The sequence below is a fragment of the Berghia stephanieae genome, chromosome 4 (assembly GCF_034508935.2).
Source record: "Berghia stephanieae isolate SIO BIC M18660-M18661 chromosome 4, UCSD_Bste_1.3, whole genome shotgun sequence".
Classification (NCBI taxonomy): domain Eukaryota; kingdom Metazoa; phylum Mollusca; class Gastropoda; order Nudibranchia; family Aeolidiidae; genus Berghia; species Berghia stephanieae.
In genome coordinates this window covers 13,737,835-13,750,334 of record NC_088363.1, presented here as the reverse complement: position 1 = coordinate 13,750,334, position 12,500 = coordinate 13,737,835, and the positions used below count along the sequence as shown (strand labels likewise).

The 12,500-nt window shown below is 37.1% G+C and overlaps 1 protein-coding gene across 2 annotated transcripts in view; it reads left to right on the top strand.

The window, feature by feature from the left end:
* Positions 1-12,500, top strand: part of LOC144970054 (uncharacterized) — a 319,936-nt gene that overhangs the window by 701 nt on the left and 306,735 nt on the right. Inside the window, exon 1 of one of the 2 annotated variants that reach the window (XM_078909250.1) lies at positions 1-54. This exon is cut by the window's left edge and continues 109 nt beyond it. The exons of the other annotated variant lie outside the window; for it this stretch is intronic. The gene's annotated coding sequence lies outside the window, so the exon portion shown is untranslated. The remainder of the gene's footprint in view (positions 55-12,500) is intronic. 2 annotated transcript variants of the gene reach the window in all.

Genomic DNA, 12,500 nt, shown 5'->3' with positions numbered 1-12,500 from the left:
GAATGGCTTATATTGATTTCATATTGTTCTATGATATAAAATTGGATTTTACAAGTAAGTATTCATAGATTTTACGTCCCCTTGATTTTATTTCAATTTTAATTATTTAAATTCTGAACTTTGGACAGTTAGTTTTGCTTCTTTTCTGCTTCTTGTACGGCTATGAGGTCTTGTGGTATGACACTCCCTTTCGGATCGGAAGGTCCTGGGTTCGAGCCTCGCCTTGGAAAAGGCTCTTTACTCACATTCTCTCATTCATTACTCGGGTGTAAAATGAAGTGCCTGTCCGTAATAGCGGTGTCTCTGTCGGAAAAAAACCCCATTGTAATATCGCTTAACAGGCGTCATGTCTTGTTCTACATGTTAAGTGTTGTTGGGGCGGGGATCCGTTGTAAAGCGCTTTGAGCATATCTAGTGGATATTGCGCTATAAAAGAGCTCATGTTTTCTTACGACATGCATACGATTTTTGTTAATTAGTAAATATGTTTTGGTTTGTGTTCTGTACTCCCAAAATGCCTGAAATGGAATTTAAATCGTTGAATTATTAAATCAACCCTCTGATTTACGGCGACGTGTATTGAATTGCAGGTCTGATAACCCAAACTGTAATGGGCTCATTGTTGTTATGGACATACTCTCAAACTTACGCAACGTATTCTCCATTACAATAATATTAAATCGAGCCCATAATCACGTTTGGTAATCAGACCTGCAAATATATGCACCTAGATTAGTGAATATTAGATCAATATTTGATATAGTGAAAACAAAATTGCTAGAAACTGTAGACTGCAAAAAAGTAATGAACAGAAATATATTTAAAAATCTTTAAACAAATAAGATCCTTTTCTCATTTTGGTCCGTCTGTATGGAATACCATTCCACAGAGCATCCGAGAATCCAAAGCATTGTCTTTTTTCAAGAAATCCTTGAAAACATATCTTTCTTGATGTCATGTACTTTCTATATTGTTTAGTGTTGTCGTAAAGCGCCAAGAGCCTCATTGTTGAGGATATCGTGCGCTCTATATCAAAGTTCGTATAATTTGGTATTTTAAAATCACTGCATCCAATATTATGAAAGCGATATATTGACTAGTAATCATCAAATAACGATTCAATAAGAAAAAAAGTGCCTTGTCTGTTGATTATTTATTTTAAAAAAAAAACCAACAAATTCCAATTACGACAAAAAACACGATCAAGTTCTGTTGTCCATTAAAGAAATTGATGGACAAAAATCAGTGCTGCCAACCCTAATACATGTAAATGTATACACCGGAGATACAAAATTAGTCAGATTTTGAAAAAAAAAATACGTACAATCCAGCAAAAAACGATAATTAGCGCTAAATTTGATGATGGGTAAATAGATCATACTAGCAATATTATAATTGATAATTTAAATAAATTAATAAACTTCTTATTTATAGACAATATCAATAGAATCCACTTACAGAATCCATTTATAAATCTGATATGACCCACCCAGATAATTCTATATTGACCTCCATATAGGAACGTCCAGTTCAACACATAGATTTACATTTTCAAGTACACTATAAGAGTGCATGATTGTTAAAATGATTATAAATAACAATCATTTTATAATACAAAATGAGCAAAATGTGTACAATGAGCAAAAATGCGTAAGAATATGCATTTACTACGTAGATTTGGCACCTCTAAAAGGCTGGCTCTATTCTCACCCCCCCCCCCCCCCCCCCCCCGGCCGATTGGATTACCGAAAAAAACGTCGCCGGCTTTTTGCGATTTGGATCTGATTGATTTTTTTTTAAATTGTGCAACTTGTGACAAGAATATTAACAAATTACTGCATTACAACCTTTGGATTAAACATACAACAATTGTGGACTACTTTTTATACTATTATGAAGACTAGCATCCCGGGGGTGAGAATAGTCACTTCGCCTCTAAAATTAAGTCCATTAAGATACCAATACGATTAATATTAGTTATAATGAAAAACAAATATGATTTACTAATATAGTTTTCAACATCATGTTATGTGTAAGGTATATCATATATTATTATCCTGGTAAGGCTTTTATCAGATACGATAGCTTAGAGAAGATAAGACAATGAATCGATTTATATATTTAAACTAACTTAAATGTCAATAACACACTTTAACAGATTGCACAACAGCTTGGCATTTCATATACAAACACATTAAAGCGTGTTTGACACACTTATAAAACGTGAGTAAATATTCAGGCGGCCGAAGTATATTTCCATTTTATCTACATAGTCTTGGTAAAATTAGTGTAGGGGGTAAATCAATTCACTCACAGGAAATGTTAGTGGTGTTTCAATAAAGTTAATACGCACGGCTTCGCTTGATGTTCACATTTAGATAGAATGCGGTTGGCCAAGGAGTTCACAACATTGCCATCCGGAAGTATAACGGACCAACACACAAACTCTGTGTAACCATGAACTTTTATAGTCTGGTTAATACAGTTTAGTGAGAACAACTCACAAACGCGGATGGCAAAAACAATAACAAAGGCCTGAGTGACGTCATCTGCATACTATCTATAATACAGTTAAGTGAGAATCACTCACAAACACGGATGGCAAAATACAATAACAAAGGCTTGAGTGAGGTCATCTTCTTTCTATCTATTTCGACCTCCTGTTGAAGTGACTGGTTCTCGTTAGATTCTATGAATCAGAATAAAGACTGAAGATAACGGACATGTTTTGTGTGTTAGTGTTACGCTATTTTGCGTCATTTTTTGAGATTCCTATTCCAATAAGGAGGCCATAATAAGGACTTGGGTTATCAGACCTACAAATAAGTACACATCGTCTTCGGTGCAATTTTCTTTTTAATTTTTTTTTTTTTTTTTTGTCAACCTGAATTCAATGACTGGCAATAGGATCTTAAATTCTAGATCAATTCACTGGCAATGATTTGAAGTGATTTTACCAGCAATTTTATCAGGACGTTAATAGGACTCAATAGTCTGATGTCACGTCGCCCAGCAATGGCGGCCATCATTGTTGTAAACAAAGAAAATCGGTACTTTTTATTCTTCATGCTGACTAGAACTTTTCATATGTCTTGTGATCAGAATGTGTAAAAGTCAAAACATGATCAGATTTATAATGTTTTTTTTTTCCCCTCTGGATACGCTTTTATGCTCGTCGGAGGAATAGTTCATAAGGGCGCCCGCCATTGTTCCGATAGTTTAGAGCCAGTTAAAAATTAAAAAAAAAAAAATTGAGCTTTATATAGCGCAATATCCACAATGTGCTCAAAGCGCTTTACAAGGGGTCTCTGGTCAACAGCAACATTTAACATGTAGGACAGGACATGACGCCTGTAAGGCGATATTACAATTTTTCGGACAAAGACAACGCTGTTAACGGCCAGGTACTCATTTTACACCTGTGTACGGTGAGAGAATGTGAGTAAAGAGCCTTTTCCAAGGACTCAACTATGCGCCGAGCGCGAGGCTCCAACCCAGGACCTTCCGATCCGAAAGCGAGTGTCATACCACTAGACCACATAGCCGCAGTTACTAAGTCACCATGCGTCATTACGAGGGAAGTGACGTCACGCTTGTTGAAGCGTATTGTAATATGTATGAACTATGAACTGAACGGGATCTAATGTTTGTTCATTGCTTTAAGAGCGACAACAATTCTAACATGAACAATTTTTGTTCGACTTGACTTCAACGTAGCTCGAAATGTATTTATTAACCCAAATTGATAGGTCCAACGTTTGCATGTATATGTAGGTCTGACAGCCGAACACACTTATGGGCCTAGTTTGACGTAGTTGCAATGGACAATATTTTGCGTCATTTCTTGAGATTCGTATTAAAACAATGAGCCCATAAGGACTTGGATTATCAGACCTGCAGATATGTGCACGTCGGATTCGGTGCTGTTTTTTGTTCTTGTTTTTAAGGGTTTTACGGCGCTTGCAACACATTTAGGTTATATCAGCGCCAGTAAAAAGGAAGAAAATGCGATAGTAAAAAGTTCTAGAATTACAATTAAAGCACCCAAGAAAAAGTAAGACAAAGGGGAATTGAGAACAAATAGGGCTCAGATGTAGATTCCAAGAGCATACCACCAATGTACTTAGTTTGAAATCACCTACAAGTCTCATCCAGACACAAGCACAAAATCCAACAAAGAGGAACACACTCAAATGCTTACATGATACATTCAAAATAAAAATAATAATACATAACAGAGAGATGATTTACAAGGAAAAAAATATCTCCCAAAACAATAACTATGCATTTGACTGTTTCCCTCCCAGCTAGGATTCCGGCCAGTGCTAGGACAAAACCAAGTAATCTCATTCCGAGACAAAGACAGAAAGCATGTTGGATTACAGATAAAGGGGGATAGAAGACACAGTTTGTACCTCCCTGCCCGCTATGGGAGGTCAGGATCCCCACCCAGGGATTCGGTGCAATTTGCCTTTATTTCTACAACCTGAATTCAATGAATTGAAAAAGGATTTGACATGCTAAATTAATTCAATGGCAATGTATTGAAATGATTTCACCAGCATTTTTTCGGGATGTCCTTGTAATAAGTATGAAATCTGAACTGAACGGAATCTAAGGTTTATTCATTGCTTTATGTGCCACAAAAATTCTGATATGAACATTTTATTAGACTGGACTTCACTGTAGCTCGACGTGTACTTATCCAATGTGTGCATTTTTGTATGTCTGGCATCCGAACCCACGTATGGGCCTAGTTTAACATTGTTGTAATGAACAATAATTTGCGTCAATCTTTGAAATTTCCATGACAATAATAGGCCCATAAGGAATTGGGTTATCAGACCTGCACATTAGTGCACGTTGGTATGATCTCATTGTTATAATGGAAATACTCTCAAACCAACACAAAGCATTGTCATAACAACACTGTTAAAACAAGCCCCATAACTGCTGTCAGTTATCGGACCTGGCAATAGTGTTTACGCTAGGATGTTGCTCCATACTCATCATCATATCTTGTCGCGCCAGTGAGTCAGCCAGTCCCGGGCAGTCTGGTTGCATTCCCTCAGGTCAGCATTGGTGCAGTGAGGTCCCAGCGAGCATTCGGACAGGATGTGTCCATGGTCTGTTTGGGGTGACCGCATGGGCATTCAGTGCCCGGTGAGATTTTCCATTTAAAGAGGTTGGTGGCGGTGTTTCCATACTCATACATTGCGACGTTTATATTGATGCTATGCGTTTGGGAAAAATGCTCGTAACATCCACTGGATATAACGTACAAACAGTCAAAACTGTGTGTAAATTTGAACATTTATAGTGTGATTGATAAAAGAATGTACTGAAAATGGCTTTCTAAATATAAATACTGCCGTCCGCTTGAAAACACATATTTAGAAATTTGGCCAGAAAACTCGCCCTTCAAATACCGATCGATTTAAATGACCCTCGTCTTAGCAAAAACTTTTAAACCTGGGACTTCGCGAAGTCCCAGGTTTGAAAGTTTTTGCTAAGACGAGTCATTTAAATCGATCGATATTTGAAGGACGAGTTTTCTGGCCAAATTCCTAAATATGTATTTTTCCCAGAGCACGACAGAATAATCAAGATTTGAGCGACGTCAATTTCGTTTCTTCTATAAATCACTACATCGACCTTTCTACGAACGCGTCAAACAGAGTCCTAAGTCACCTCTGTGAGGTGGGGGGTCTCATCTTTAATCGCATTGCCATCCTGCATGACTGTACACAATAATGATATAATATAACCAACCGTTATAGAGGAATCATTGACTTTAAAAGCAAGACGCCTACACTAATATTGATGAAAACTTTAAAACAAGTGTGTCAATTCCCCTAAGATAGCAGTGCAAAGTCCCAGATTTGAAATTTGGCCAGAAAACTGGAAATTCGAATATCGATCAATTAAAATGATCCTCATCTTGGCAAAAGGTCTCAAACCCGGGACTTCGCGATGTTAAAGTTTGGGAGTTTTTGCCATAATGAGGATCTTTTTAAATTGATCTATATTATTTGAAGTATTATTTTTCTGGCCAAATTTCCAAATAATTTGTGTTTTTTCAGAGCACGGCAGAATAATCAGAAGTTGAGTGACGTCAATTACGTTTCTTCTATAAATCGACCTTTCTGTGAACTCGTCAAAGTCCTAAGTCACCTCAGAGAGTTCGGGGTCTCACCTTTAATAGCATTGCCATCCTGCATTACTGTACACAATAATGATATAATATATAACCAACCATTTTAGAGGAATCATTGACTTTATAAGCAAGACGGTGACTGAAAGCAAAACGCCTACACTAATATTGATGTATATTTTTTGTTAAAAGTGTGTCAATTCCCTTTAAAATGAAATGTGAAGTCCCAGATTTCAGAGTCGTTTTTTTTTTTTTTTTTTTTTTTGCAAAGCTGAGGATATTTTTAATAGATATATATTTGAAGGACGAGTTTTCTGGCCAAATTTCTAAATATGTTTTTTTTTTTCCAGAGGACGGCATAATAATCAAAGTTGAGTGACGTCAATTTCGTTTCTTCTATAAATCTCTACATCGACCTTTCTACGAACGCGTCAAACAGAGTCCTAAGTCACCTCTGTGAGGTGGGGGGTCTCATCTTTAATCGCATTGCCATCCTGCATGACTGTACACAATAATGATATAACATAACCATCAATTACAGAGGATTTATTCCTACTACTAATGGCTATTAAAGGATTATGGAATCATTGACTTTATAAGCAACACGGTGACTTAAATCAACACGCCTACATTAATATTGCTGTAAACTTTAAAATAAATGTGTCAATTCCCTTAGGATAGCAGTGTGAAGTCCCAGATTTCAGAGTTTTGCCAAGATGAGGATCATTTAAATCGATCGATATTTGAAGGTCGAGTTTTCTGGCCAAATTTTAAAATATTGCTTTTTTTTTCCAGCGTACGACAGAGACTGTATTTTTAGTCACAAATTTTAAATTATTCGCAGAGTAATTTGAAATTAACTCTATCTTTACTGACCAGGAACACGACATGATTTATTCTACACTCAAAGTGAAGCGATACAAGTGGGTACTTACTCATATATATAATGTTTGCGTAGCATGGCTCAGCGCGTAGCCATCATTTATAGATAGTATGCGCTTGGCTAAGAAGTTCATAACATTGCCATCCGGAAGTATAACGGACCAACACACAAAACTGTGTGTATCCATGAACGTTTATAGTCAGGTTAATACAGTTCAGTGAGCATGACTCATAAACGCGGATGGCAAAAAAAAAAAAAACAACAAAAACCGGAATGACGTCATCTTCGAACTATCTATGAAAGTTCTATCTATCTTTCTATCTATCTATCCATCTATGTATCTATCTATCTATCTATCTATCTATCTATCTATGTTTCTATCTATCTATATATCTATCTATCTATCTATCTTTCTATCTATCTATCTATCTATCTATAAACTTAAATGACGTTTTCCATCATGAGACTGGAGCAATTTGAATGGAAAACAGCTGGAATGGGAAAACATCTATTTAAAAAATATTCTTTTTATTTCATTTCTTGATAAACAGAAATCTCTGTGGCTAAAAATAATGGAGTTTTTAACCAGTTAACTGTCGTACTCTGGAAAAACACGTATTTCAAAATTTGGCCAGAAAACTCGTCTTTTTAATTAAAAATTGATCAATTTAAATGACCTTCATCTTGGAAAAAAATCTCTCAAACCTGGGACCTCGAGAGGTCTTTAATAAAGTCCCAGGTTTGAAAATCTTTGTTAAGATGAGGGTTATTTAAATCGATTGATATGTGAAGGACGAGTTTTCTGGCCAAATTTTTTAATATGAGTTTTTTCCAGAGTAACACATCAGTTAACTGGTTAATCCACTTCTCTGTAAAAGACTTTAAAAAGCTAACACTATCACACCTTAGTAAGTAGTTTTGTAAGAATATTACTATCTAGTTATTTAAAAACCTTTGAAGATAATGATTCCACATGATAACGTTGTTCACCTGTAATCGAGAGGGTTGTCAAGAAAGGTTAACGTGATTATCGCCTGTGTCAAGAATTCATACCTTTTCTACAGTTTGTATGTGTTATGAAAGTAGACATTCATCAAACAAGCTCATGTTGTGAACTATTGAATAACGATTCGATTGATGAAGTCGAACTATTGAATAAAGGGGCAAAGACAAAATACAATATAGTATTATTATAATATAAAAGGAACACTACTTTTCGTTCAGCTATAAATGGAACAAAATTGACGTCACTCAGCTATTCGCCAGTTGGATATATTATGAGAACTAATCATTAAAGTGATTGTCTAAATACAATAGCGAAGAGCTGAGTGGCGTTAATTCCGTTCATTCTGTACACAGTTTGAGATTGTTAAAGTTTCATTTACCCCCTGGACCTAAGATTCTGCTTCAGATTATATCCGATAATTAATCTCATCTATCTACCCTCTTCCAATATTGGTAACGTTACAACAACTATTGCTACTTCACTGCATGCACTAATGAATTCTACGTGTTGGTCAAAGGAGAGAAATACATGCCTACCTCCAAGTCAGTGGCGCAGTACAGTGAAAATTACCTTGTCTTTGATGGTTATGGTTTTATAACGGCCCTCTGTGCTGCTTTGTGATCTTGTGGTAAGCCACTCAACCTCCGCCCTGTAACGTTTTGCTCTTAGTGGAGCAAAGCTGAGACCTCGGACATTCTCCCACAGTCACTCACTCACTCAATGGGCATGATCTATATTAACTTTCCATGTGCTCGAGGTCATTGGTCACATTGCAAAATGTGTCAAAATTACCCAATTAGGGAAAAGTATTCACAGCTTTTTAAATATCTAACACTACGATTGGTCATTTGACACATGGGTATGTTTATAAGATTTGTAAACAAAGCAGCGTGTTTACATTTGTCAAGAAATAAATATCCAATCGTTAGACAGCAACAAATCATGTGATTGATGACCTGGTTGAACGAAAACATGAATATAGATCGCTCAAATTGTCACTGGTGTTATGACATAAGAATATAAAGATATTTCCAACCGCAATTGGACGAATGACATTACAAACTGTCCCTACAAAAGTATAGCTTTAAATTATTAAACAAGTCTGCTGATTGAAATAAATTAACACTGTTTTTGTTTTGTATTTTGATAAACAGAAAAGCACTAGTTGTTTGTGCAAAGAGTTGGCAGTCTGCACAACTGTGATATCATCTGAATTCGTGAGATTTGATTCACCCCTAGTCAAAAACGTGTGGAAATGGATTCAGTAGTCTGATGTCACGCTGCCTGGCAACGGCGGCCATCTTGGTTCTAAACAAAGAAAATCATTGCTTTTTATTCTTCATGCTGGCTAGAACTTTTCATATGTCTTGTGACCAGAATGTGTAAAAGTCAAAACATGATCAAGTTTATGTTTTTTTCCCCCTCTGAGTTCGCTTTCATGCTCGCCGGAGAAATATTTCATACGGCGTCCGCCATTGTTCCGATAGTTTAGAGCCAGTGTTGCTAAGTTACCATGCGTCATTATGAAGGAAGTGACGTTACGACTATTGAATCCTGCTAATTCTGCCGTCGTATGACAAAAGGACTTAAATGCCATGGGGGTTAGTTTTGAACTATGGCCGGAAATTTGTTCGGAAATTTAAGGATTTATTTTATGTTTCAATTTCAAATTTGTGTAGATAGTTCTGATAGTATAAAATTGCACATTACCACGTGACTAGATGGTATTGTATGCCTTGAAATGAGGATTCCCATAATATAAATAGCTCATTTTTGTTGACGTTGGCACTTGCGTCATTTTACCATATGACAGGGCTAATTCTAGGCAGCGGGGATTTGGCATTTTTTATACTATGCCAGTGACTGGAATGTTTGTTTTTATCTTTGCCTTTTAGACTTTCGGGATAAGATTCCAATAATAATCCAACCGTATAGATAGAACGATAGAAAAATATTGTAATCTATGGATGCTGTGCGCTTCGCTAAGAAACTCACAACATTGCCATCCTTTTTATCACTTCCAACATCTCCATTTTTCTTACTCTTCTGCTTCAACTTACATCATGTGATTCTTCTTCTTCTTCGTTCCCGTCACGTCACATGGTCAGTCCGTTCTGGTGAATGAAGCCCACAGTGGTCCTGAGGTCGTCCTCACTTCCGTACAGCTTCATGTGCTTCAATTTGCTCAGTGCAAAACCAACCTTTTCTCCTCCTCTTCCTCCTCCTCCTCCCCCTCCTCCTCCACATCCTCCTCCTCATTCTTCTCCTCTTCCTCCTCTACCAACTCCTCCCTCTCGTACTCCTACTCCTTCTCCTCTTTAAATAAAACTCCTTCTTTTCCTCTCACTTTTCTCTTTCTCCTCGGCAACTTCCTCCTCCTCCTCCTCCTCCTCCTCCTCCTCCTCCTCCTCTTCCTCCTTAAAATGTATTTTCAACCATCTCTCCCCCTCCTCTTTTCTATTCTCTAAACCCACCTCCAAAACCCCACTCTCTACAATTACTCCCTACTTCCCCTATCAGTTGCGGGGCGGGACGATATAACTCCTTCCTCTATCGGAGTTGTGAAACGATAGATAGAACTCTTTCCTCTATCAGAGTTGTGAAACGATAGATAGGACTCTTTCCTCTATCAGAGTTGTGAAACGATAGATAGGACTCTTTCCTCTATCAGAGTTGTGAAACGATAGATAGGACTCTTTCCTCTATCAGAGTTGTGAAACGATAGATAGGACTCTTTCCTCTATCAGAGTTGTGAAACGATAGATAGGACTCTTTCCTCTATCAGAGTTGTGAAACGATAAATAGAACTCTTTCCTCTCTTAGTTAGAATGATGGAGTGTTTTCACCAAATCCCTCACGCCAGTCTTTGAACTCGTGTCGAAAACTATGTATTTTTAATAGGATTTACGAGCCTACTTTACTAGGAAATCGGAGAGCGTACGTAGAAATGACAGACAAGAGACTCCAAATCCCTACCTTTGCGTGAAAGATTAATCACTAACTCGTAGAATGTTGCCTTAAAGCATAGATAGACACCTTGTACAGTACAAGATGTAATATTGAACTGCGCCATTCTCACATCACTCATTCATCTGTAGTGTTTGATTCATCGTGTTTTGTTGATAAAGGTGAAACCCGAAACGTCCACATTATCTGCCATTCTCACATCTCTCATTCGTCTGTAGTGTTTCATTCATCGTGTTTTGTTGATAAAGGAGAAACCCAAAACGTCCATATTATCTGTTTTCGAAGGTGAAAGATAGAACTGCGCTATTCTCACATATATATCATTCGTCCTACGTGTTTCATTCATAGTGTTTTGTTGATAAAGGGGAAATCCGAAACGTCCATATTATCTGTCTTCGAAGATGAAAGATAGAACTAAGCCATTCTCACATCTCTCAATTGTCCTGCGTGTTTCATTCATCGTGTTTTATTGATAAAGGGGAAACCCGAAACGTCCATATTATCTGTCTTCGAAGGTGAAAGATAAAACTTCGCCCTTCTCACATCTCTCATTCATCCTTCTTGTTTCATCAATCGTGTTTTGTTGATGAAGGTGAAACTCGAAACGTCCACATTATCTCTCTTCGTTCAATAAATTGAAGCTTACATTCCAACACTTATCGTTACTTTTTCCTTCGAGCTTCAAGCAGCAACATTTTCATTATGTTTACAAAGTAATGTTTGGAAGGCCCTAACACTATAAATGCGGCTGTGTGGTCTTTCGGATAGGAAGGTCCTGGGTTCGAGCCTCGCTCGGCGCATAGTTGCGTCTTTGGTAAAGACTCTTTACTCACATTCTCTCACCGTACCCAGGTGTAAAATGAGTACCTGGCGGTTACAGCTTTGTGTTTGTCCGAAAAAAAGTAATATCTCCTAACGGGCGTCACGTCTCGTTCTACATGTTAAGTCTTGCTGTTGGTCAGGGACGTTTGTAAAGGGCATTGAATACGTTTTGTGGATGTCACAGTAAAGGTTGTTCACAATTATCTTATTAAATTTTATTTTATTAAGAACTGAATTCATCTCACTCCAGTTATATTTCGGTAGGCTTAGATAAACTTTACCTTCTAATATTAGATCGTCTTTCCTTTTATAGCCTTCCTCGAATTAATTTCTAATTAGTGAATACTTTTCGTTCTACATTCTGTCACGTAGCCACTTATTATAAAGCTGATAGGTCTAACATTTGACACTCACTTCTCTCCACAATCTATGCCGGACGGCCAGTCGCTCTTTTTCCTATATATTACTGGAAGATTTTTATCTTTTGGGACTTTGTAGATATTATATCTACACCATTAAGACGCGGAGCTTTTAACTTTGATTGTTAATCTTCAGGATCAAACCCAAGCCGCTGTCAAAGGACTACACAATAACTTTACCAATTGCCTGGAAGTGGAATTTTACGAGTCCGATCCTGTTATCAGAGGAATAGATCATCAAGCCCATCA